We start from the raw sequence: 22,473 nt of genomic DNA, 5'->3' as shown, positions 1-22,473 counted from the left end.
AGTCATAGTGTCTCTCACAACATTCTTTACGAAAATATATCTAATTAAAGTTTAAATAATTTTGAATTAATAATAAAATATCACTCACATGATAATTTAAATATATAATTGGATATTTAAAACTGAATATGTATAACATAAGTGTTTATAAGAGTTGATAAAAAAATGAAGAACCCGTTTAAAAGAGTTGGTATAAAAAAAGAGGAACCAAAAAATGCATTTACAACTAATGGCAATGTAGAAGGAGATGTCAAAGACTATAAAGCTATGAGAATCTTTAAGGGAGAAGAAGATGGATAAGGTGGCAACAGATGGTTTGGTGGTGTGGAGAATGACCCAGGCATGGGTTAAGGTTCACCAGTCTCTTTTTTGGGTATCATTTGTGTGACATTGCACTTGTAACTGCAGTTGATGATAAAGATGACGAAGTCAACATTATTACAATGAGTGGCGTTTAAATAATAAGTCGAAAAGGAGTTTGTTTTCGCTTGAGGTGTTTCAACTATGTTATTAAGAGGTTTTTTTTTTTAATTTTTTCTTTTTGTTATGGGTGGCTTCTAAGTAAGAAACTGAAAAGGAGGAATTGGAGACTACAAAGAGAAATGCAAAAAGGTAATGTGAGCTAATGAGAGTGGTGGTGGTGGAGAAAGAAGAAACCAGACGAGGTGATTGTCTTATGGTGTTTACGTGTTTCTGATTGAGTGAGAAAAGAAATTAGAGCAAAGAAAAAAGACATTGGAAGAGAAAGAGTGTCCATCGACCATAGTTCCAATCCCCATGGGCAAGATTTTGTGGGTTTGTTTTTTTGGATGGTAAGGTGAAAATGTTGCATTTAGTCAGGGAAGATATGTTAAAATTTAGTTAAAGAGTAATATAATAAGTTAAAAAAGGCTGAACCAATTAAAGGTAATGTAGAAATTACAAGTTTGCATCTATGTCATAATCTTTTTTGTTAACAAGATTATGAGTGGAAATGTATGATTCATTCCACCAAAGATTGGAAAAGTGTTTTTTGGCCGAATTAACTTGATAGAAACTTGTAATTTACTCTAATAATATTAATAAAGAAGAAGCTAAGAGGCCAGCTAGCTAAAGCCTTTGAGCAGTCATATTATATACAATAAAACTAAGTATACACATTTTTAGTATATAATTTAGATACATAGATGATGTGTCACTATATGATTGAATGATTTTGAACTAAAAATAAATTAATATTCAATCACACGATAATATATTATTTGTGTATATAAATTATGTACCAAAAATATATATATACAATATTACTTTATTATATATTCGGTAAAATTCGAAAAATCAAAGACCTTAATCACACTAATTTATTACTAGCAATAGCATATTTTAAAGCCTTTATTATTGTTAACATATAATCTCAAATATATTAATCCTCTTCACAATATGCAGTTTCTGTAATAGCTGATATAATTATAAAATAAAATCATACCCATCAACTGCAAGCTCCCATTAATTTTATAGGATTAAATAGAAATTAGAATTTATACCAACTGTAAAATTTAGGGTTCTGATGTCAATTTTCACCTACCACTAAATAGGATTTTTGAATGAATTTTTGTCCCAAATGGTTTGTCAGAGAAACAAAAGTTAACCGCAGATTTTTGAATGAATTTCCATTAAAAAGAGTTTAAACTAAATGCAACATTTGAAAAACAATTTATAGTTTAGATATCTAGCTCAGAATCATAATTCGAATTCGTAACTCAATAACAAAATAACATCGTTTAACAATTATTTATTATAATTCAAATAGAGTTACAAATCAAATTCAAACCAAATTAAGTTATGTATTCAGAGTGTGAGCTAACTAAGTTGAATTCTTGTTAACTCAAGTTTGGCTCGATTTAGAAGCAAGTCTAAACTTCTTACGAACTCAATTTAAATTCAAATTAAACAAATTTGAACTAAATGAGTTCGAACAGGTTGAATCAGTTTTCGAATCCGAACCCAATTTGATTTGGATCCAACCTTACTTTTGCCTTTTTTATGAAAATGAGTCAACCACACAACAAACTACCGCATTAACAACTTGACACAACCAATCCCTCGTCTCTTTTTTTCATCATCATTTTAGTTATCATTCGAAGAGTTGCTTCTGATAAAAGAACTATGTCGATGAATACTCATCTATAAATTGTTTTTTTTATGAGTTAAAAACAAAGTTCTTTTTCTTTTTCAATAAATCTTAATCTCTTTGATCTTTTTGTAGCGATTGTGTAATCTTGAAATGTATCCCACCTTAGAGTATTCATTTTTTTAGTAAGCTTTCAAAAATGAATAAAATTATACATAAGCAAAAATTTGTATATTTATAATAATATGTCATCATATGATTGAATGGTGACAGATCATTATTAGTATACAACTTAATACTCAAGATTAGTGCACATATTTTATTGTTTTGGAATGTAACTTCAACTAAGGTTAGATTGGATTCGAGTTGATTATGTCTTGAAAGATAGCTCGACTTGAGCTCATGTTTGTTAAGCCAAAGTTAAGCTCAAGTTGGAGCTCTTGGCTCAAGGAGGAACCAAGTCAAACTTGAACTAAATGAAGTTCAATTCAATCTAACTAGCAAGCCAACTACTTTAATTGGCCCAATTCAAGTTTGGTCTAGTTTGATTCGAGTCAAGTCTAATGGTTGGCAGATTGATGTTATTTTAGTAAAGTTTTAAGTCTTTTTTTTTTAATTAGTAAAATGATGTCATTTTGATATTGGACAAAAAATTTGAGTCTCAAACTTTAGTTAAACTATGAGCTTTGAACTCTTTCTCAAGTTAAACTGAAACTTTTCCCAAGACCAATTTGAAGAACTCTTATCGAACTCTTATCGCCTCTTTATCAATTCAAGTCAAACTCAAGGCCAACTTATATTAGGATTGAACTGAACTTATATCCAATCCTAACTCTATCCGGCATTTTCAATATAAGTTGGAAGGAGATAATATTTTTAATATTTTGCAAAATTTTGGGAAAGTAATCAATCCAACTATCTATTATGAAAAAGACTCTAAAGTCCTTTAAAACTCTCTCTATTTTCCTTTTAGTCAATAGCCTATTGGTTCATTCTTATCTTCATATTTCATTTAAAAAGAAAAGTAAATTTATGAAGAAGAGAATTTTTATTTCATCAAGGTAATGTAGCATACCAATTAATGAAAAGTAAATTCCATTTGAATTATTGAAACTTTGGGAAAATAAACAAATTAAAATATACAGAGAGAGCAGATTTATCTTCTTGTATTTGGATCTTTCACTAAACAACAAGAACTTAGTTTCTTTTTCTTATTTTTGTTTTTTAAGTAAACCCACTTGTTTTTTTTTTTTTTAATGATTATGTAATCTCACAATGTAGGGAAATTAATTAAAATAGGTATCGAATTTGCCGCCTAAACCTTTTTCGGCAAGATTTCTCAACTTTTACCTTTCTAAGCAAGTGGTATTTTTCATTTCAAAAATACCTTGCATCCTATTTCTTTTCATTTACAGTAGTTTTCACAGATTAAGCTTTTATATTTTAGAGTATACAAATTAAGCTTAATTTTTCTGTAATTAGTAAGATTTGCAGATGAAAAACAGATTAATTTTGAATATAATAATTGATATTTATATACCTTTATACCTTTACAAAATGATGAACATAAAATAGTGCATTTTTTCGAGTAGGTACAAAAATGTGCGAAAGTGTAAAATAGTAAAGGGGTGCATCAAAATTGTGAAAATATGAAAGGCGTGCATCAACTACGAAGGGGTGCGTGAAATTGTAAAAGGGTGCATCAAAATCATAAAGGATTGCGTAAAATCGTAAAAGGGTGCGTCAACTCCAAAGGGGTGCATGAAATCGTAAAAGGGTACGTCATTCTCTTAAGGGGTGTGTGCATGCATAAAGGGGTACGTGAAATCTTAAAAGGGTGCATCAGCTTCTAAAAGGGGTGCGTCAACCTCTGAAGAGGTACGTGAAAGGGTGCGGCACTTTTAAAGGGTGCATCATAACCTGAAAGGGTGCGTGAAAGGGCACAACAAGGCTGAAGGGATGCATGAAAATACAAATAGGTACATAAAAATACAAACAGGTGCGTTAAAAATACAAGCAAGGGGGGTAAAAATACAAACGGTTTTGTAAAAATACAAAACAGATGCATGAAAATACAAAACAGGTGCATGAAAATACAAGACAGGTGCATGAAAGAACAAACAGGTGCGTCAAAATACAAACGACTGTGGGTAAAAGCATAGGGGTGCATCCTTTTGCATTTCTATGCACCCCTTTATATATAATATATAATATATTAATAATATAATATATAATATATTTTTTATATAATAAGATAATATATATATATATTTTATATATATTATATATATATATATATATAAAAATAAGGGTATGGGGAAATGCAAAGGGGTGCGTCCCTTTGCATTTCTACGCACCCCTTTATATATAATATATAATATATTTATAATATAATATATTATATATTATATATGTAAATATATATTATATTATATTATATATAATTATTATTATTATTATTATTATTACGCACCCGTTTATATTTTTATGCACCCATTCACATTTTCACACACCCTTTTACACTTTCACACACCCCTTCATAATTTCACGCACCCCTTTACAATTTCAAACACTCTTTCATAGTTTCATGCACCCTTTAGCATTGTCGCACCCTTTCACGCACCCCTTCATACACCCGTACCCTTTCATGCACCTTTCAGTGTTGCCACACCCTTCCATGCACTCGCACCCGCACCCACACCCGCACCCATACCCGCACCCACATCTTTTCACGCACCCCTTTACATTTTCGCATCCGCTCGAAAAAATGCACCGTTTTGAGAAAACACCCATACTTTCACTCACTTTTGTACCATTTCGAAGAGACGTGCATCCTTGCTCACCCGGCACAACCCACACATCCTGTGTTAGTTATGTCCATCATTTTATAAATGTATAAAAGTATACAAATATCAATTATTATATTAAAAATTAATCTGTTTTTCATCTTTAAATCTTATTCATTACTGAAAAATTAAGCTTAATCTATATACTCTGAAATATAAGAGAAGATTAATCTGTGAAAATTGTTGTAAATAAAAAGAAATAGGATAATGGGTATTTTTGGAATGAAAAATGTCATTTGCTTGAAAAGGTAAAAGTTGAGAAATCTTGCCAAAAAATGTTTGAGTGGCAAATTCGATATCTATTTTAATTAATTTCCCCACAATATATCCAACCTCAAAGTGACGCATCATTGTATAATTGTATAATATAATTATTTATTCCATTGATAATTTATTTATATCTATTAGTATTGAACCATTTATGTATAATATAATAAATTTTACTTTTAATAATGATTTAATTTACTAAAAAGTAATATTGTGTGTACAAATAATAAACACTAACTTATTTATAAATAATGACATGTTATTATGTAACTAAATATTGTTTTATCTCTAATTTAAAATTACTAATCATACGGTAACATGTTATTATTTATACATATAATTTTATTATTTCATGAAGTCATTTATCATTTCTCGGTCAATACCATCAAAGCATCTATTCAAAATTTCAACTATGTATTTATGGTTCATGCCGACACTAGCACTTATAATTGTGAACATACTTTATGTAACAACTGTAAAATTCAACATTTTGTGTCCCATAAATGTACCAATCAACCAGGCATTTTCAATCCAACTGTTTTGATTGGGATCTTTTAACAATAATTCCCTACTAAAATTTGGTGAAAGAACTTTAAAATACCTTCCAAGATATAACTTAAATAAAGGGATAGATTTAATATGAGTTAGTTTGAATTTAATTTACAAGTTATATATAAAATATTTAGATTAAATTAAAATAAATCAAATTCAATTTTGAACACTATTCATAAATTGAGTTTATTTTTATAAATCAGTAGTTTGAGTAAGTCTTCCTCAATCGGCATTGGCTTGAATCTTATTCTTCATTTTGTCTACAAAAGCCACCACTTCTACAAAATTTGCTGCATCACAAACTCAAATCAAAGGCCAGAGACTTCCCAAAACCGATATGCGGTTAACCACCACCGTTGATTTGCTCTTCCTCTTCACTTTTGTCCTTTTCATTTCCTCTTCATCGTCTCCTCTCTTCCCCAATGAAGCCCTCCCCACCAAGTCCGGTTACCTTCCCGTGAACCCCGCCGCCGGCTCCGCCATTTTCTCACCTTCTATGAATCACAAACACCCACTTCGCAACTCTCAGAAACCCCACTTCTCATTTGGCTTCAGGGTGGCCCTGGTTACTCCTCCATGATTGGTAACTTTTTTGAACTCGGCCCTTGGCGCGTTTACTCTTTCTCAGAGTGAAAATGTCGAACATCCTAGACTCGAACCCAATTCGGGCTCTTGGAGCCGCATCTTTGGCCTTCTTTTTCTTGATAATCCCATTGGAACTGGGTTTAGTTTTGCTGCAACTGATGCCGAGATCCCAAGGGATCAAATTTCTGTTGCTAAGCATCAAAATTATATATAAAAATCAACTCTTTATTTCAAAAACTGCAATTTTGCCTTTAAAAAAAAATCTTCTTGCATGAAAAATTGAACAAAAATATCAAAATTTATTGAAAGAGAGCATGGATTTCGACGATGTAATGAGAGGGGTTTGTGAAGAGAAAATGGTTGGTGAGTGAGATTGCTCCCACAAGAACCGAACAAAGCACAAAACCCGTACTATGATGCCATTGAAATTTAATGTTTGGGCTTCAAAAGCAGGCATCCTGCAGAAAACCTGCAGGTTTTTGAGAGCCATTGGTATATTCTGCTCTCCCCTGTTTGCCTCCGCCCATATCTCACAAACTTACAGATTTATTTCATATTTCAGAAAAAAATTTTGAAAAATCCGTAGAAACTAGAGCTAAGTAATACCGGCGCCACGGCTGGCTGAGACTGAGATAAACCCTAGATGGAGACTTTTCTATAGACATCACTCCAATCACCTTACATTACATCAGTCCTTTTAAGTTCAGTTACGTCCTTTAAGTTTCTTCTGGTAATCATAACTTTCTTCCTATATACTTTGCATTAGAGAAAGTGAGCAATCTTTTCAAAGTGGATCTGGTGTTGATTCGACCCAAAGCTCAATCCATCCCGACGAATTGATAATGCCAATGTGAAATTGAAATTCTCCTTTCATTACCTAATTTAATTAAAGAGTAATATTATCCCTATCCATTTTGAATTCACACATAGTTCAATGGTTAGTTCGAATTTAGATTGAATTCACACATAGTTCATGATTCTTGTAGCATAAATGTTTACCTATAAACATCTGTTGTTGAAAAGATAAAACAAAAATCTCACAAGGACAAAGAAAGGAGGCAAATGTGTACACAATCACATGGAATTGCTTCCAGTAACAAGTTAATATCGTAATAGTAAGATCTCAATAAAAAAACTGTCTTTAAAATTTGCTACGTTGGGAAGGCGTAATCTTGATGACAAGTCCAAGGAAGACATCATCATCCATAGGTATATGGAATAGAAGTGAACAGTATTGTCAACAAAGCAAAAGCTATTCCATGGAATGAATGAGATGGCTAACAAAATAATTTTATTCCAGTATTAAATTATACAGTTCTTCTACAAAAATTTGAACAGATTGAAAAGCACAACCCATGAAAAAAATTAGAAAAAATCACCAGGGATAAAAAACCCAGTGTTAGGTTCTTTCTATGCCTCTTCATATACAGCTAAACTCTGCAATTTATACCACAACTTGTTTCTCGTACAAATTTTAATGAGAAGGCTCATCCACTTGACTTTGCCAACAGCTTCCATACGCTTAACATTCCGATTCCATCACCAGTGAAAATGAGGCCATCAGGACAAACCTGAATGTCTCTAACTTCATGTTTTGACAATATCCTCGCCCTCTCAGTGAACTTATGCCAAAAAAAGGTTGCAATTTGTTAGCCAAAAGGAAACGTATATGTCAGCTAGTAAATTATTCTTATACATTAAAGCAGATACTCACGATGGTAAATCATATAGGTGAACAGAATTATCGTTACAAGCGCATAACAATACTGGTTGTCCAGAATCATTCAACCCACAAAGCGCAGACACACCCTGTAGCAAACATATTAGAAGAATACAATCAATTAATGAACTAAAACATCGAAGCTGCTAAAGCCATAGAGAAGGCAAAAGATGGAAAGTGGGAGGTGGTATATTTTTATTAAATCCTAAAACTATAATGCATCACATATAGTAGACCTGGCAGCAAATATACAAAGTAGGAACTGGAGTAAAGAAGCCTAACAGTTCAAGTGTGGAAACAAATGCACATACAAGCAAAATCATACAGCAGAAAAAGAAATGATTACGAAACCACATACATGTTCTTAGTTGTGTATAGGTTACTTCCAAGTTGCCTCCTGCAACACCCCAAACTTTTATAGTCTGTTCCAATGAACAGGATAACAAAAATTGATCCCAACATAGAAGAGACATTGGTGCATCAGTATGACCATCTAGTGTCATAATAGATAGTAGAGTATCAAGATCCCAAACCTAGTTTAAGAAAGGAAGACAAGAGAGAGAGATTAGCACATCAGGAAATATGAATAACTAAAATACAAGTTAAACAAAAGTTCAACATCAGATGCATGTTAAAATAAAATTTTAAATAGAACGCATCCAGCTCAATGGCATGATATATGCTCCAAAATGAAAAGAGTAAAAGCATCAGCCCAGAACCCAAAGAAAAAATCAATAACAAGAAAAATAAATTATCCCTATCAGAATCAATATAAATATATTACTCCGTGAGTGAAAAGGGCAGTGCCACATTATATAGATTTCTAAAACAACACAGCCTTGGGTAATTATTTAAAATCCACCTTCTAATCACCAATCATAAAACCAGATGATAATCTTAAAAAAGACAAATTACCCCTATTGTATTGTCCATGGCACTAGAGTAAAGCATATTGTGTCCAACAGACATGTCACGGTGCGAGAGTGGCCTCTTAGAGATCCAACATGATGAAGAGGATTCTCAGCTGCAGGACTGCCTTTCCAGACAAAAATACCACCATCTTGCAAAACCAAATGAAATAATCAACTTTCCAGACCATTGTAATGACCAAAAAAGATGATGACGAAATTCAAATGACTAATGACATCCACCCTTGTGATTTTCATGTTAAACAACAAAAAAGGCATGCCATAAAATTTGGTGAATAAAAACATAAATGATAGTTTTCCTTTCATAAGATCAACAAAACTTACATTAATAATGAGCACACAAAAACATTTCAATTGCAAAAAAGAATCTAAATTGTTCAAGTTACCTTTGCTCCAACAAAGAGCATTTTCGTTAGCAACAAGCATGCTATTGGATCCGGTCCACCCATGATGGATTGACCCGATCCATTAGGATTACAAGACTAACCCATGATAAGCGATATTACAATATTGCCCTTGGTAGTTATTAAAAATAACTACCACTCTCCCTCTTATTTAATAAAGTGTAACTTCCATTGGGAGAGGGAGAAACAGAAAAACAGTGATCTCTCTTACACTAAAAACACAAAATACAGTACTCTTCAAAATCAATTCTCTGGAAGAATTCTTGCAGAAACGAGAGAGAAAATCAGCAAAGTGTGTTGTGAAAACTCCCAAGAGTGCATCGAATCACCAAATCATCATCAATTGCCAGATTCAAGAAACCGGGTATGCTTTCTGTGATCCTGAAATTAGTATTGATTATGCTTACATTGGTATCAGAGTCATCTTATATCTGTGCAATTGTGATGCTGGTGATATAAACATGATTAGGAAGCATGTTTAGAAATTAAATTTACGTGAGCAGTAAATTTTCCTTTAAATATTACATACGGACGCTTATGCATTTGATGGATTCGTTGCAATTTTTTGTGAAATTGATGCTTAGAATCATGTTAGGATGAATTCTGGATGTTAGTTGCATGATTAATTAGAAACAAATTGCACGAAATCGCATGAAATTGGACGAAATTCAGTGGTCTATGTTTCACCCAAAAACCATGACTTTCATGCATTTAATTCGCCAAAATCCGGCGATTTCATCGTCGAAAATTTAATGGAACTTAATCGTTGCATCACGGGCTTGAAAATCCCTATGGAATCGTCGTCGAAGGGTGGCCAAAAGACGGCCAATTTCGCCATCAAAATGTTAGGGTTCATACTGCGTCGCGAGTTGAAATCAAGTTGGGAAAACCTGATTGACTGACCCAAATGGTCAACAGTTTGGTCAAACCTGATGGTTTATGGTTCAACCCGTTTAGTCAACCAGGTTGACCCAACCCAGATCCTAACCCATGGGTAACCCGATCAACGGTCAAATAGTTGACTAGTCAATGGTTCAACCCGTGGAGGCGCGTGATTTGAGTTGTTCGGTGCGTGGAAGCGCATGAGTCAGTGTTTTGGCGAGTGGGAGCACGTGCATGCTTCTATTTATGCTCGGCAACTTATATTAGCTCAGATTCAATTATGTGTGATCTATTTATGCATGAATTGAACACTTATAGGTGTTATTTTGATCATGGTTTTGAATTATACTTTGCTAAACATGTGAACATGTGTTGTTTATATTGTTATGTATGTATAATTTATTATTGTCCATTTGTTAGTCATATATAGGGTGAACATGTTGACTAAGGGCTACTATCTGAATTATAAGAGGAATCCGGAGCATAACTTATTCACTCACATTTGGACTATGACTGAAAAAATATTAGAATTGAAAGCTTAGGGCATATCCCTAACTTAGAATGAAAAGATCTATGGACTATTAATGTCATTGCCTGATAATTGGACCAATATAATCACTAAGATTATCCAAGACGACAATAATGTATTGGATTTCTGGGGTTGCTTGTATGAGTTACAAAAGGCAGAAGAGCGAAACATTGTTATGAATATAAGAAAAACAACAGCTCTTTCTATTTTCCCAAATCAGCGGAGTGCGAGGCATGTTGGCTATCGCAAACAATGCAGAAACTTTAAATTAGATAAAGTTACTATAAGGATTATTGAAAAAACAGAGGAAGTTTATCGTTTTCGGAATGGGTATCGAGTTGAAGATCGGTTGATTGTTAAAATGCCATGTTTTAACAATTATAAACCACGGATCAAAGAAAGTTCAGATTCTAGTTCAAGTCAAGAATAGTCATAGTCATTGAATTTCATGTCCATATTTATTTTCATGCGTATTTGTTTATTTTTAAATTATGGCTATGTTGAACTCTTCATGCTGATATAATATATATGCTTTATGGATTATTTGTAGGAATTCTGAGACTGGTAGAATTCAATTATTCTCATCTGAAATATACATTGATGCGATTGGATTAATTGTTAAAATGTGAAACATTTGTGTCATAGACGATGGTTGGGAACATAGTGAACTTTCGACTTTATGTCTTATGTGACATATTTTAATTTTTTAATGCACAATTGTGACAATAAAATGTGTATATATCTTATTGTTGGTGTTGTGTTACGTATCTCTGTAGTTATATATTGAAATGGCTTCGAAAAACATAATTGCTTATTTGAATAAGGGAGAAAGATTGAATGGGGACAATTATAAAATATGGAGAATGAGAATGCACTATATCCTAGATGACCAGGATGCCTTGGAAGCTGTTAATCAGGTTATGGATGAGCCCCAACTGGCTGAGGGGCATAATCCTAATAATGCCCAACATAGGCGTAATATGGACACTTATAATTCCTGGAAAAAGAAAGATTTGATTGCTAGAGGAATACTCATCAGCTCAATGAATGATGATATTGCTTATCAGTATGAGCAATTTGAAATTGAAAATGCTATGTGGGTAGCATGGAAAGAAAAGTTTGGAGGAACGATCATCTCTAAACTAAGGCAGTTGACCATCAAGTTCGATATATATAAGAAAGTTCCTAATAAGCCGATGAAGCAACATCTGAGAGAAATGTCAAACATAATAACTAAGCTGAAGAAAGGTGGGCATGAACTGACTGATGAACAACAAGTGCAGGCTGTTATACGATCTCTTCCTGATAGTTGGGAGCACATGAAAGTGAACATGACTCATAATGACAATATCAGGACTTTTGATGATATTGTTCGCCATCTTGAATTGGAAGCTGAGCGCCTAGAGGCTGCTGGACCAAATGCTTAAGCATATGTTACTGAGTCCAGTTCGAAGAAGTTTTCTGGCTATAAGAGAAAATGGCGAAAATCTGGAAAAGAAAAAAAAATTGTCCAAGGACCTATAAACAAGAACAAACGATTCAAGCGCAAAAGAGGCAAGCGCTATGGGAAAAGAGATAAGTCTAAACTGACCTGTTATAACTGTGGTAACAAGGGTCATTTCGCCCGTGAATGTACGGAGCTGAAAAAGGCATTGCCTTATCTTGTCTCAAATTGTGAGATTTATGTTTCCAGTACCGTTTTCTTAACTGAATCTCATCCTATATGAATTGTAGACTCAAGAGCCACAAACCATATAGCTTATGACAGAGACACTTTCATAGAATTTCGTCGAATACCGAGGAAAACACGTTGGATATATGTAGGTAATAATACCAAAGTTGAAGTAAAAGGAATAGGCATATGCAAATTGGTTTTGCGCGGTGGTCAAACCTTGTACCTACATGATGTTTTATATATGCTCTAGAAATTCGACGAAATCTAGTCTCTGTAATAGTTCTATTAAAACTAGGACATTGTTTTATTTTCTCTGAAAACTTGGTTAAACTTTATTATAACGATATGTTTTATGGATGTGGATTTATGTCTGAAAGTTTTATGGTGTTGGACACCTTAAATATTATTAATGATAATATTGTTAGTTTTTCTTTATTTGTAACTTCTAATAGTCTAGATGTGGATGCAAATAAATGGCATGCTAGATTAGGGCATATTGGCCAAGAGAGAATGAACAGATTGGCCCGTGAAGGTTTATTAGGACCTGTCACGAAAGTAGATTTGCCTATTTGTGAGCATTGTCTAACAGGAAAAACTACTAGAAAACCTTTTGGCAAAGCTGTTAGAGTTGAAGTTCCTCTGCAACTTGCACACTCAGATATTTATAGCCCTATGAATGTTAAAGCTAGAAAATGAGCATTCTATTTCATCACTTTCATAGATGATTATTCACGTTTTGGTTATGTCTATTTGATCTCCCATAAATCAAAAGCAATAGATTGTTTCAGACATTATATGAATGAGGTTAAGAATTAGTTGGACAAAAAAATAAAAGCCTTGAGAACTGATCAAGGTCATGAATATTTGTCCACAGAATTTAAGAAATTATGTAGTGAAAAAGGAATTATGAGGCAATTGACAATTCCCAGAACTCTGCAACAAAATGGTGTAGCGGAGAGATGGAATTGAACACTGTTGGAAATGGTTAGGTCTATGATGGCGTAAGCAAATCTTCCAATTTCGTATTAGGGAGATGTTTTACTGACTACAACTTATATACTTAACTATGTGCCTACTAAGTCAGTAACTTTCACACCTTATGAGTTATGGACAGGTAGGAAACCGGAATTAAATATGATGCACCCTTGGGGGTCTACTGCATATATCCATGACATATTCCATAAATTCAAAAAATTAGGTCCAAGAGGCAACAATTGTATCTTTATAAGATACTCTGAACACTCCAAAAGGTACGTGTTCATATGAGAGAACTCTGATGGAAGAATGACTAAAATAGAATCTCGAGATGTGACATTCATAGAAAATGAATTTCCTAAAAATGGTGATATTGATAAACGTCTTCATCTGTATGAAACGGAAGAGGAATGTGAAGAAGGTTCGTCCCAGCGACCATTAGTTATGTCACAAGAGACGATATCTCTACCTGTTATAGATAATATGAGCAATGAGGTTTTGTTCCAACCTATTTCGGATAGTGGAAGTGAAGATCCTCAATTGCGTAGGAGCGAGTGTTCTCGAATCCCTAAGAGACGTTTCGAAATTGAAAATGAAGTTTTCATAACTGCTCCTCTGGAAGACGATGAGCCTAAAAATATCAAAGAAGCTCTATCATCCCTCAATAAGGAAAAGTGGCAAGAAACATTAGAGGAAGAAATAAAATCCATGGAACTTAACCAAGTTTGGACTCTAATGGACTTACTACCAGGTCGAAAACCCATTGGGAATAAATGGATTCTCAAAATTAAACGAAAGGTGGATGGCTCAATAGATAGATACAAAGCTCGTCTAGTGGCAAAAAGTTATACCCAACAAAAAGGTATAGCTTATGAAGAAACTTTTTCATCTGTTGTGAGGTTTACTTCAATCTGTGTCATTCTAGCTATAGTAGCACATTTAAATCTAGAATTACATCAGATGGATGTCAAATCAGCTTTTCTTAATGGAGAGTTTGACGAAGAAATCTACATGGATCAGCCTGTAGGTTTTATGGTAAAAGGCCAAGAGCGCAAAGTATGCAAGTTCCAAAAATCTATATATGGCCTAAAACAGTCATCAAGACAATGGTACTTAAAATTTCATAAGGCGATATTGTCTTATAATTTTAAGATGTTAGAACAAGGTCATTGTGTTTATGTGAAAAGGTCTTATGACAAATTTACAATTCTATCTCTTTATGTGGATGATGTGTTGACAGCTGTGAGTGATTTGGAATATGTGATGATCATTAAAAATTGGTTATCCACAAATTTTGACATGAAGGATATGGGTGAAGCAGATTATCTTTTAGGAATAAAAATCAAAAGGGATCGTTCAAAAGACTTTTGGTTCTGTCACAAGAGTGTTATATCCAAAAGATTCTAGAACGATTCAATATGGGAAACTGCAAACCTGTAGATAATCTTGTGACAAAAGACGATTCATTGAGCCAAGACTTATGTCCAAAGACTCAAAATGTAAGAAATGAAATGTCTCTAGTACCTTATTCAAATACGGTTGGAAGTCTCATGTATGTGATGATGTGTACTCGTCCCGATATATGCTTTGTTGTCGGATTAGTTAGTCAATATCAATCGAATCCAGGAAAGGACACTGAAAGACTGTCAAGAGGATATTGAGATATCTGAAAGGCACTGTGGATTATTGTTTATGCTACCAAGGAAAGGATTTACGTATCGTTGGCTATTCGGATGCTGACTGTGGTGGTGAATTGGACCAATGCAAATCAACTTCAAGTTATGCTTTCGTACTCCAAAATGGCACTATATCTTATAGCAGTAAGAAACAAACGTGCATAGCCTTATCCACAATGGAAGCAAAATTTGTAGCATGTTCTGCTATTGTGCAAGAAGTTGTTTGGTTGAAAAGATTTTTTAAGAATTTAGGTGTATTGGACGCAGTAGTTGGTCTTATAGTTATGCATTGTGATAATCAAGTTGTGATAGCTTTCACAAAGGATCTCAAATTCCACAATAGAACCAAACATATCGACACTAGATATAACTTTGTCAGAGACATCATTTCAAAGAAGGAAGTGATGGTACAATATATTTCTACGCATAACATGATTGTTGATCCTCTAACTAAACCGATCTCAAGAGATGTATATCTTGCACATGTTAAGTCTTTTGGCTTACGTAGAATATGATCATTAACTTGTTGAGTATATATTGTACTTGTAACACAACGTTAGAACATAAAAGAATTTGAATTTATTTTATGTGTTTGAATTCATGGTGTTTATAGATATACAGATTATTTATTTTAAAATCTCAACAAGATGATAATGTCGCACAAGTTTGATTGGCTCTCTCACACGAGCAATCGTCTTTGACGTTGAGGAGAGCGTGCAAAGATGAGACATATTTCTTGAGGTTGATGTCGCTAAAAGAGCACGCTTAGAAAATGAGAATTGCTCAAGAAATGAGTTATTTGATACGTCACCTTGATGATTAATCAAGATAAGGTCATGATTTAATAGATTTGAAAATGACCGATTTGGATTCCCCACGTCCAAATAACTTGTGAATGCCAGATGTGAGTTCTTAATAGATAAAGATACCTACAAGATTGGAAAGATGATTAAGAACTCAAGTTAAGTGCTGAGTGCAGCGACTGAACTACGATCTGTACAATGTTGGTAATGACATTTTGAAAAGATACATATTGTAACACATGATTCATACCATGTGTGCATAATAAGACGACCGCTTAAAGTAGTGGAAGGATGAATCCCTGCTCCTTCACTGTGTGAGACTTTATAAGGATTACCTCATGATGGTACCCTTTGACTCTTTGTTGTTATTTGATGTTTATTCTTAGTATTGCTATCTAAGCTTGGAACCTATGGCCATGAATGATTCGGTCTATGGAACATGACTAGAAAAGTAGCTAAATTTAAATTGAGAATTTCGAGTAGATAAGGAAGACTTATATATTACGTGTGTCCATTGGTCGGCCAGTCATGTCACTCATACAGGAGATTGGACTTGATCATAGATACATAGGAATATAACACAATAATAAATGAGGGATTAAAGGGAGCTAGTGTTATCGAGTAAGTCTGGGGTGCTGCGAGACTAAAACTTTATTTTATTTTGGGTTGAAGCGACTATGTTATTCCTAACAAAAGCATAGTAAATTAGCTCCCAAGTGTAGGTTACTCGCAAGGTCGCACGACACATTTGCTAGTATGAATTGCTCTATTCTGTAAGATTTCTGTAGAAAAGTATTGTGATTCGAATCATCCATCATGTGTGAGTGGGAGATATTGGATCAAGTCCACCCATGATGGGTTGACTCGATCCATTAAGGTTACAAGACTAACCCATGATAAACGATATTACAATATTGCCCTTGGCAGTTATTAAAAATAACTGTCACTCTCCCTCTTATTTAATAAAGTGTAACTTCCATTAGGAAAGGGAGAAATAGAAAAACAGTGATCTCTCTTACGCTAAAAACACAAAATACAGTACTCTTCCCAATCAATTCTCTAGAAGAATTCTTGTAGAAACGAGAGAGAAAATCAGCAAAGTGTGTTGTGGAAACTCCCAGGAGTGCATCGAATCGCCAAATCATCATCAATTGCCAGATTCAAGAAACCGGGTATGCTTTCTGTGATCCTGAAATTAGTATTGATTATGCTTACATATGCAATAAACTTGGCCGACTGGTTCATTAAAGATAAATTCTGATGATGACTCAATATTCCATGCTTACAATATCACAAACAAATGCAAAATTAACTTTAAGCACAAAACTATAAAGGTTTAAAGATGGAACAGACTATAATAAAGGAAACCAAAAAATATATATTTAGCCTAGGTAGCACGGAAACGGAAATGTCGAAACGGAAATGTGGAAACGCATTTTCTTTAAAAAGTAGGAAACGGAAACGTGGGAAAACGTGTAAATATAAAAAATATAAGGGTTTTTTTTATAAATATGAAATTTTTATAAAAAATACAATAACCTATATTTTAATTAAAAAATACAACAATTGATTTTTTCCGATCAATTTAAAATAACATATAACAAAATAATTTCATACCAAAAATAAATTACAAATTCAAGTTCTTGAAATATGTATGTATAAATTAAATCAATATTTATATATTCATCTTTTAAAATGGAAAATAAACATGTATATAAATCAATATATTTTATCAAAATGTAAATAAATCAATCTACAAACTCAATATTATTTCATCAAAATAATAATTTCCAAGGGTCAATATCAAAGTCATCAAATAAAATATAATAAAAAACATTAAAAAAATAGTAAAATATTTATTGTATTTTCTTTGTTTGATCATTCTCCTTATCCATTGTCATTTGCATCTTTATCGAAAAAGACAAACACCAATTCTGGTTCATCTAATGACAGGTTGGCTAACTGAAGAACTCCTACATCTTCCATACTCCCAAAGTTATCTCCACCAACATCCCACATCTTTTCCTTATCATCATAATACTTAGAGTTAACCCTTGACAATAAACGAAGATTGTTATGAACAAAAACCAAATCTTCTGCATGTTTTGGAATTAATTTATTCCTTCTAATTGAATGAATGAAGGAATAAGTACTCCAATCTCTTTCACAAGAAGAGGAGGAACTAGGTTGTCCAAGTACTTTGAATGCCAACTTTTGAAGCAATAGAGCATTCGAACCAAAACATGTTCACCACTTCATTGGTTCTGTATTAAATCTAACACCAATTGAGTGAGGATCTTCAAACGGTCCACTTTTAAAAGAGAAGTTAGCATACTCATCCAATGTTTTAACACGCTCATCTTCAGAAAAGATTCTTCTAAAACATTTGTTCCTCTCTATTGGATCTGGCTCCACCCATGACGGGTCAACCCGACCCAATTTGATTAACTGCCAAAGAGCAGTTATTAGCGTTTATTGGCGGTTGGACTTTTATATAAAAAAGTCTTAACTGCCTCCCAAAGGGTAAGGAGATGAAATAAGAATACTATTTTTACAGAGAACCCTTTCCTGCCAAAATGAATACACAGTAAATGAGTCTCCCAAATGGAAATCAGTACGTGGGCAAATGATGTCATGGAAACAGACTAACATCAACACTTCCCGTAGAATTCGAAGACGCTTCATCGAACACATAAACGGGTACGCAAATTCTATTTACAGATTTCATAGAATTCGGATCCTGGCATGTTTAATTGTTTCTAACATTGGTATCAGAGCCTAGGATACATATTTCTTATGTTTTCTATAAATGATATTGTGTATATTATGCGAATTAGAATCTGAATATAGAAATTTGTTTAAAATTTTGTTTTTTGGGACGAATTTAATTCGGCCAAAATTGCATGAAATTGGTGTTGGGAAACATGTTGGATGAATGCTAGGAATAATATTACATGTTTTAAATTGAAAATCAACTTGAATTAACGCCGGAATCGATCAAAATAGACCCAAATCCAAGACCCAAGGCGTGTTTTTTCTTGCTCGCCGTTTCGATGGATTCCAGCGCCATCGACATCAGAACTTGGAACGATTGAACTCTACGTTGATTGGGCTTCAAAAGCCCTATGGTATTGTCACCGCAAAATTGTCGAAAAATGGCCAATTAGAGGGACAGCAAGATTAGGGTTCATCGCGAGTTTCAGGTCAAAATCGAGTTGGGAAAACCCGATTACCCAAACCGGAGGTCAACGGGTTGGTCAAGACTCGAACTGGTCAACGGGTTAACCCATTTAGTTAATCAGGTCACCCAACCCGGATCATGACCCATGGATAACCCGATCAACTGTTGACTAGTCAACGGTCAAATAATTGACCAATCAACGGTTAACATTTGATCGCGCATGGTGACCAATTCTGGAGCGTGGAGGCGCGTGACAGCGCGTCTAAATCATCAATGGCATGTGAGGGCGTGTGCAGATATATATACGACGTGTGGAGGCGCGTGCGGTGTTTACTTAGCGCGTGAAGGAGCTTATGAGCTTATTTTCGTGCATAAACACCCACTGTCAGTGTGCATTGGCACTTGAATCTTGTTTTCTAGTCCTTGGAAGTTGTGTAATACTTGGATCGGTATATGAGATGTGTTTCATGGGTCTTACGGTGTATAATGACATCTAATATCTTATTCCAATTCCTGAAAACACATATTGGTGTTTTAGGATACATGTTTCTACTTCATGCAAATTTATTGATTGGAGACCATCACGTTGCATGTAGAAATTATCAATATCCTATTGAATTCTCTTAATTGGGAAAGAGAAAATATCTATACGTGAATATGATCCCCGTAATCAATGATCTTATTCGGGACAAGAATTTGAAACTTTTTGGGACTGAGTGGATTCATTACAGCTTGCTATAGAGTGACGCTTAGTAATGTACGATAAAATATTCATTATTTTATCGTTATTCCCAAAACTATCGTAATGTGAGGTATTTGACCTAACACAAATGTAATAGAGACTTTATCATGGATAAAGTGACTCAAAGATCGATATGGGTTGATGAAATAGTCCTAGTCAAAATAGATGATACATTCGTTGTATCATATATATTTGTTAAGTGTGGGAATTTTGATATTAGTAGAATTTAATGAAATTCTCATCTAGAATTAATATTGGCGTAATTAGATTAAAGTTTAAAATGTCAAGCATTTGTGTCATGGGAGATGATTGGGAACATAGTGAACTTTCGATTTTATGCCTTATGTAAGATATTTTAAAATTTTAATGTGTAATTGCGACAATTGATGTGTATTTGATTGCATTGATAACGTTGTGTCTGATAGATGTCTCTGTGATCTAGTTAACCATAACATCTTAGAAAATGATGGCTGATTTGAATGAGAATGATACTGAATAGAGAGAATTAAACCATGTGGCATTTGAAATGCATAATATCCTAGGTGAGCAAAAGGCTTTAGAGGTTGTGAATCAGGTTAAGATTTAGTTGTGGCTGACTAAGGGATAGAAACCTAATCAGTGCCTTACACAAACATGATGTGGACGCACATCACACATGTAAGAAGCAAGATCCACTTCGTGTGATATCTTGATTAGTTTCATGATTATCAATCTGGTATATAAGTACCATGAAAGTTCAACTGCATATGCCATAAGTCTGGTTTTAGTTGAAAAGTTTGGAGGAACTGCAGTCCTCAACTGATGACAGTTGATTTTTGAATTTGATTGAATGTCAAATCTAATTATGAAACTAAAGTCAGCTACGCGTAACCTGATACATGAACAGGAGGTTCATTTAGAAAAACGATTTCTTCTCGAAAGTGGGAGTGTATCAAGGTACATATGACCCATAATGAGAAAAGAAGGACTTTTATCAATTATTCTAGCCACATAAAATTGGAGGATAAGCGCCCATGAGGTAGCTGAATTTTATGCTCATGCATATGTTGCAGAATCAATTTTCAAAAGTGAGTGGCTCAAGTCCTTATATAAGAAGGAGATTGTTTAATGCTCAAATAATAAGAACAAGGAATTGAAATGAGAAGAGTGGCAAAAGTACTAGAAAAAGAGATGAGTAGTTGCAATAGAAGTAACAAGAATTATATCGCTTGTGAATGAACAGAGATGAAAATGATAGTCTTATTTAAAATCAAGTGATGAAACTTTGATTTTCTGGTACTATGATATTAACTGAGTATTATCCTACGTGGATTATAGACTCTGAAGCCACCCACCAAGTAGTTCATGATAGAAGATTTTTAGTAGATTTCTATCGAATTCTGAATAAAGTGAATTGGATATATGTAGGCAACAACACAAAGGTTGTAGTAAGAGGAATAGACACAAGCAAATAAGTTTTGTAGATGATCGAATCCTATACCTACACGAAATCCAATATGCTCCAAATATTCAGTAAATCTTGGTCAAAGTACTTGTTCTTCTTAAACTAGGATATAATTTGAATTTCTCTAGGTGTTTTATTGAAATGTGATAGAATTGATTTCTACAGATTTGGTTTGTTGGTTGAATGGTTATATAGTGTTTGTCACCTTACATTTTTTATAATGTTAAGTTTTTTATTATTTGCTTCTCCTATATGTATGGAAATGAATGCAAATAAATGGCATGTTACATTAGGGCATGTAAGCCAAGATGGATTGAATAAATTGGCTTATGAAAGTTTATTAGGAACTTTCACATAAATAGAATTGTCCATATGTAAGGATTGCCTAGTTAGAAAAACTTCTAAAAACCATTTGACAAAACTATATGAGTTTGACTTCCTTTGCAATCTATATACTTAGGTATATATATTTTCCTATGAATGTAAAGTTTGAGAATGTATCTCATTTTTCATTACTAATGATGATAACAATGCTCGATTTGGTCTTGTCTACTTGATCTCTCATAAGTCAGAAGCAGTAGACTGCTTTAGACACTATATAATTGAGGTTGAGAATCAATTAGACAAAATAGATAAGAGTTTTATGAACTCACCAAGATCTTGAGCATTTGTTCCAATAGTTCAAGGAACTGAGTAATGAAATCAATAGTATGGTAAACAGTAATTCCAAAAACTTTGCAACAACCGGTGTAGCGAAGAAGAGTAATTGAACTCTATTGGAAATGGTTAAGTCAGTGAAAACGTAAGCAAAACCTCAAGTCACTTTGTGATGATATGATATTTATTGCTGCTTGAGAACTTAACCGATTACCTACTAATCCAGTTGCTTCCACTCCCTATGAGTTATGGTCAGATAGAAAATCTAAGTTAATTGATTGCAACCTTAGTGGTTAGCAATATCAATCCATAACTTTTCCCATAAGTTAGAGTAATTGGGACTGAGAATAAATGAATGTATCTTTATCAAATACGCTGAGCATTCCAAAAGGTATGTGTTCATAGGGAGGATTTCGTTGGAAGATTAACTGAACTTGTATTAGAGATACTACATTCATAGAAGATATTTTTCTTAATAGGGATGATGTTAATAATA

The 22,473-nt window shown here is 33.6% G+C and overlaps 1 long non-coding RNA gene across 1 annotated transcript; it reads right to left on the bottom strand.

Moving 5' to 3' along the window:
* Nucleotides 1-7,629: 7,629 nt before the first annotated feature.
* Nucleotides 7,630-8,547, bottom strand: LOC123215144. The gene is made up of 2 exons (XR_006501957.1): nucleotides 8,439-8,547; nucleotides 7,630-7,982 (listed from the first exon to the last, which is right to left on the bottom strand). It is a non-coding gene; the product is annotated as an uncharacterized LOC123215144 (long non-coding RNA).
* Between the last annotated feature and the right edge of the window lie 13,926 nt (nucleotides 8,548-22,473).

Source organism: Mangifera indica, chromosome 4 (genome assembly GCF_011075055.1).
Source record: "Mangifera indica cultivar Alphonso chromosome 4, CATAS_Mindica_2.1, whole genome shotgun sequence".
Taxonomy (NCBI): domain Eukaryota; kingdom Viridiplantae; phylum Streptophyta; class Magnoliopsida; order Sapindales; family Anacardiaceae; genus Mangifera; species Mangifera indica.
Note: the sequence above shows the minus strand (reverse complement) of the source record. Positions and strands in the feature narration are given on the sequence as shown.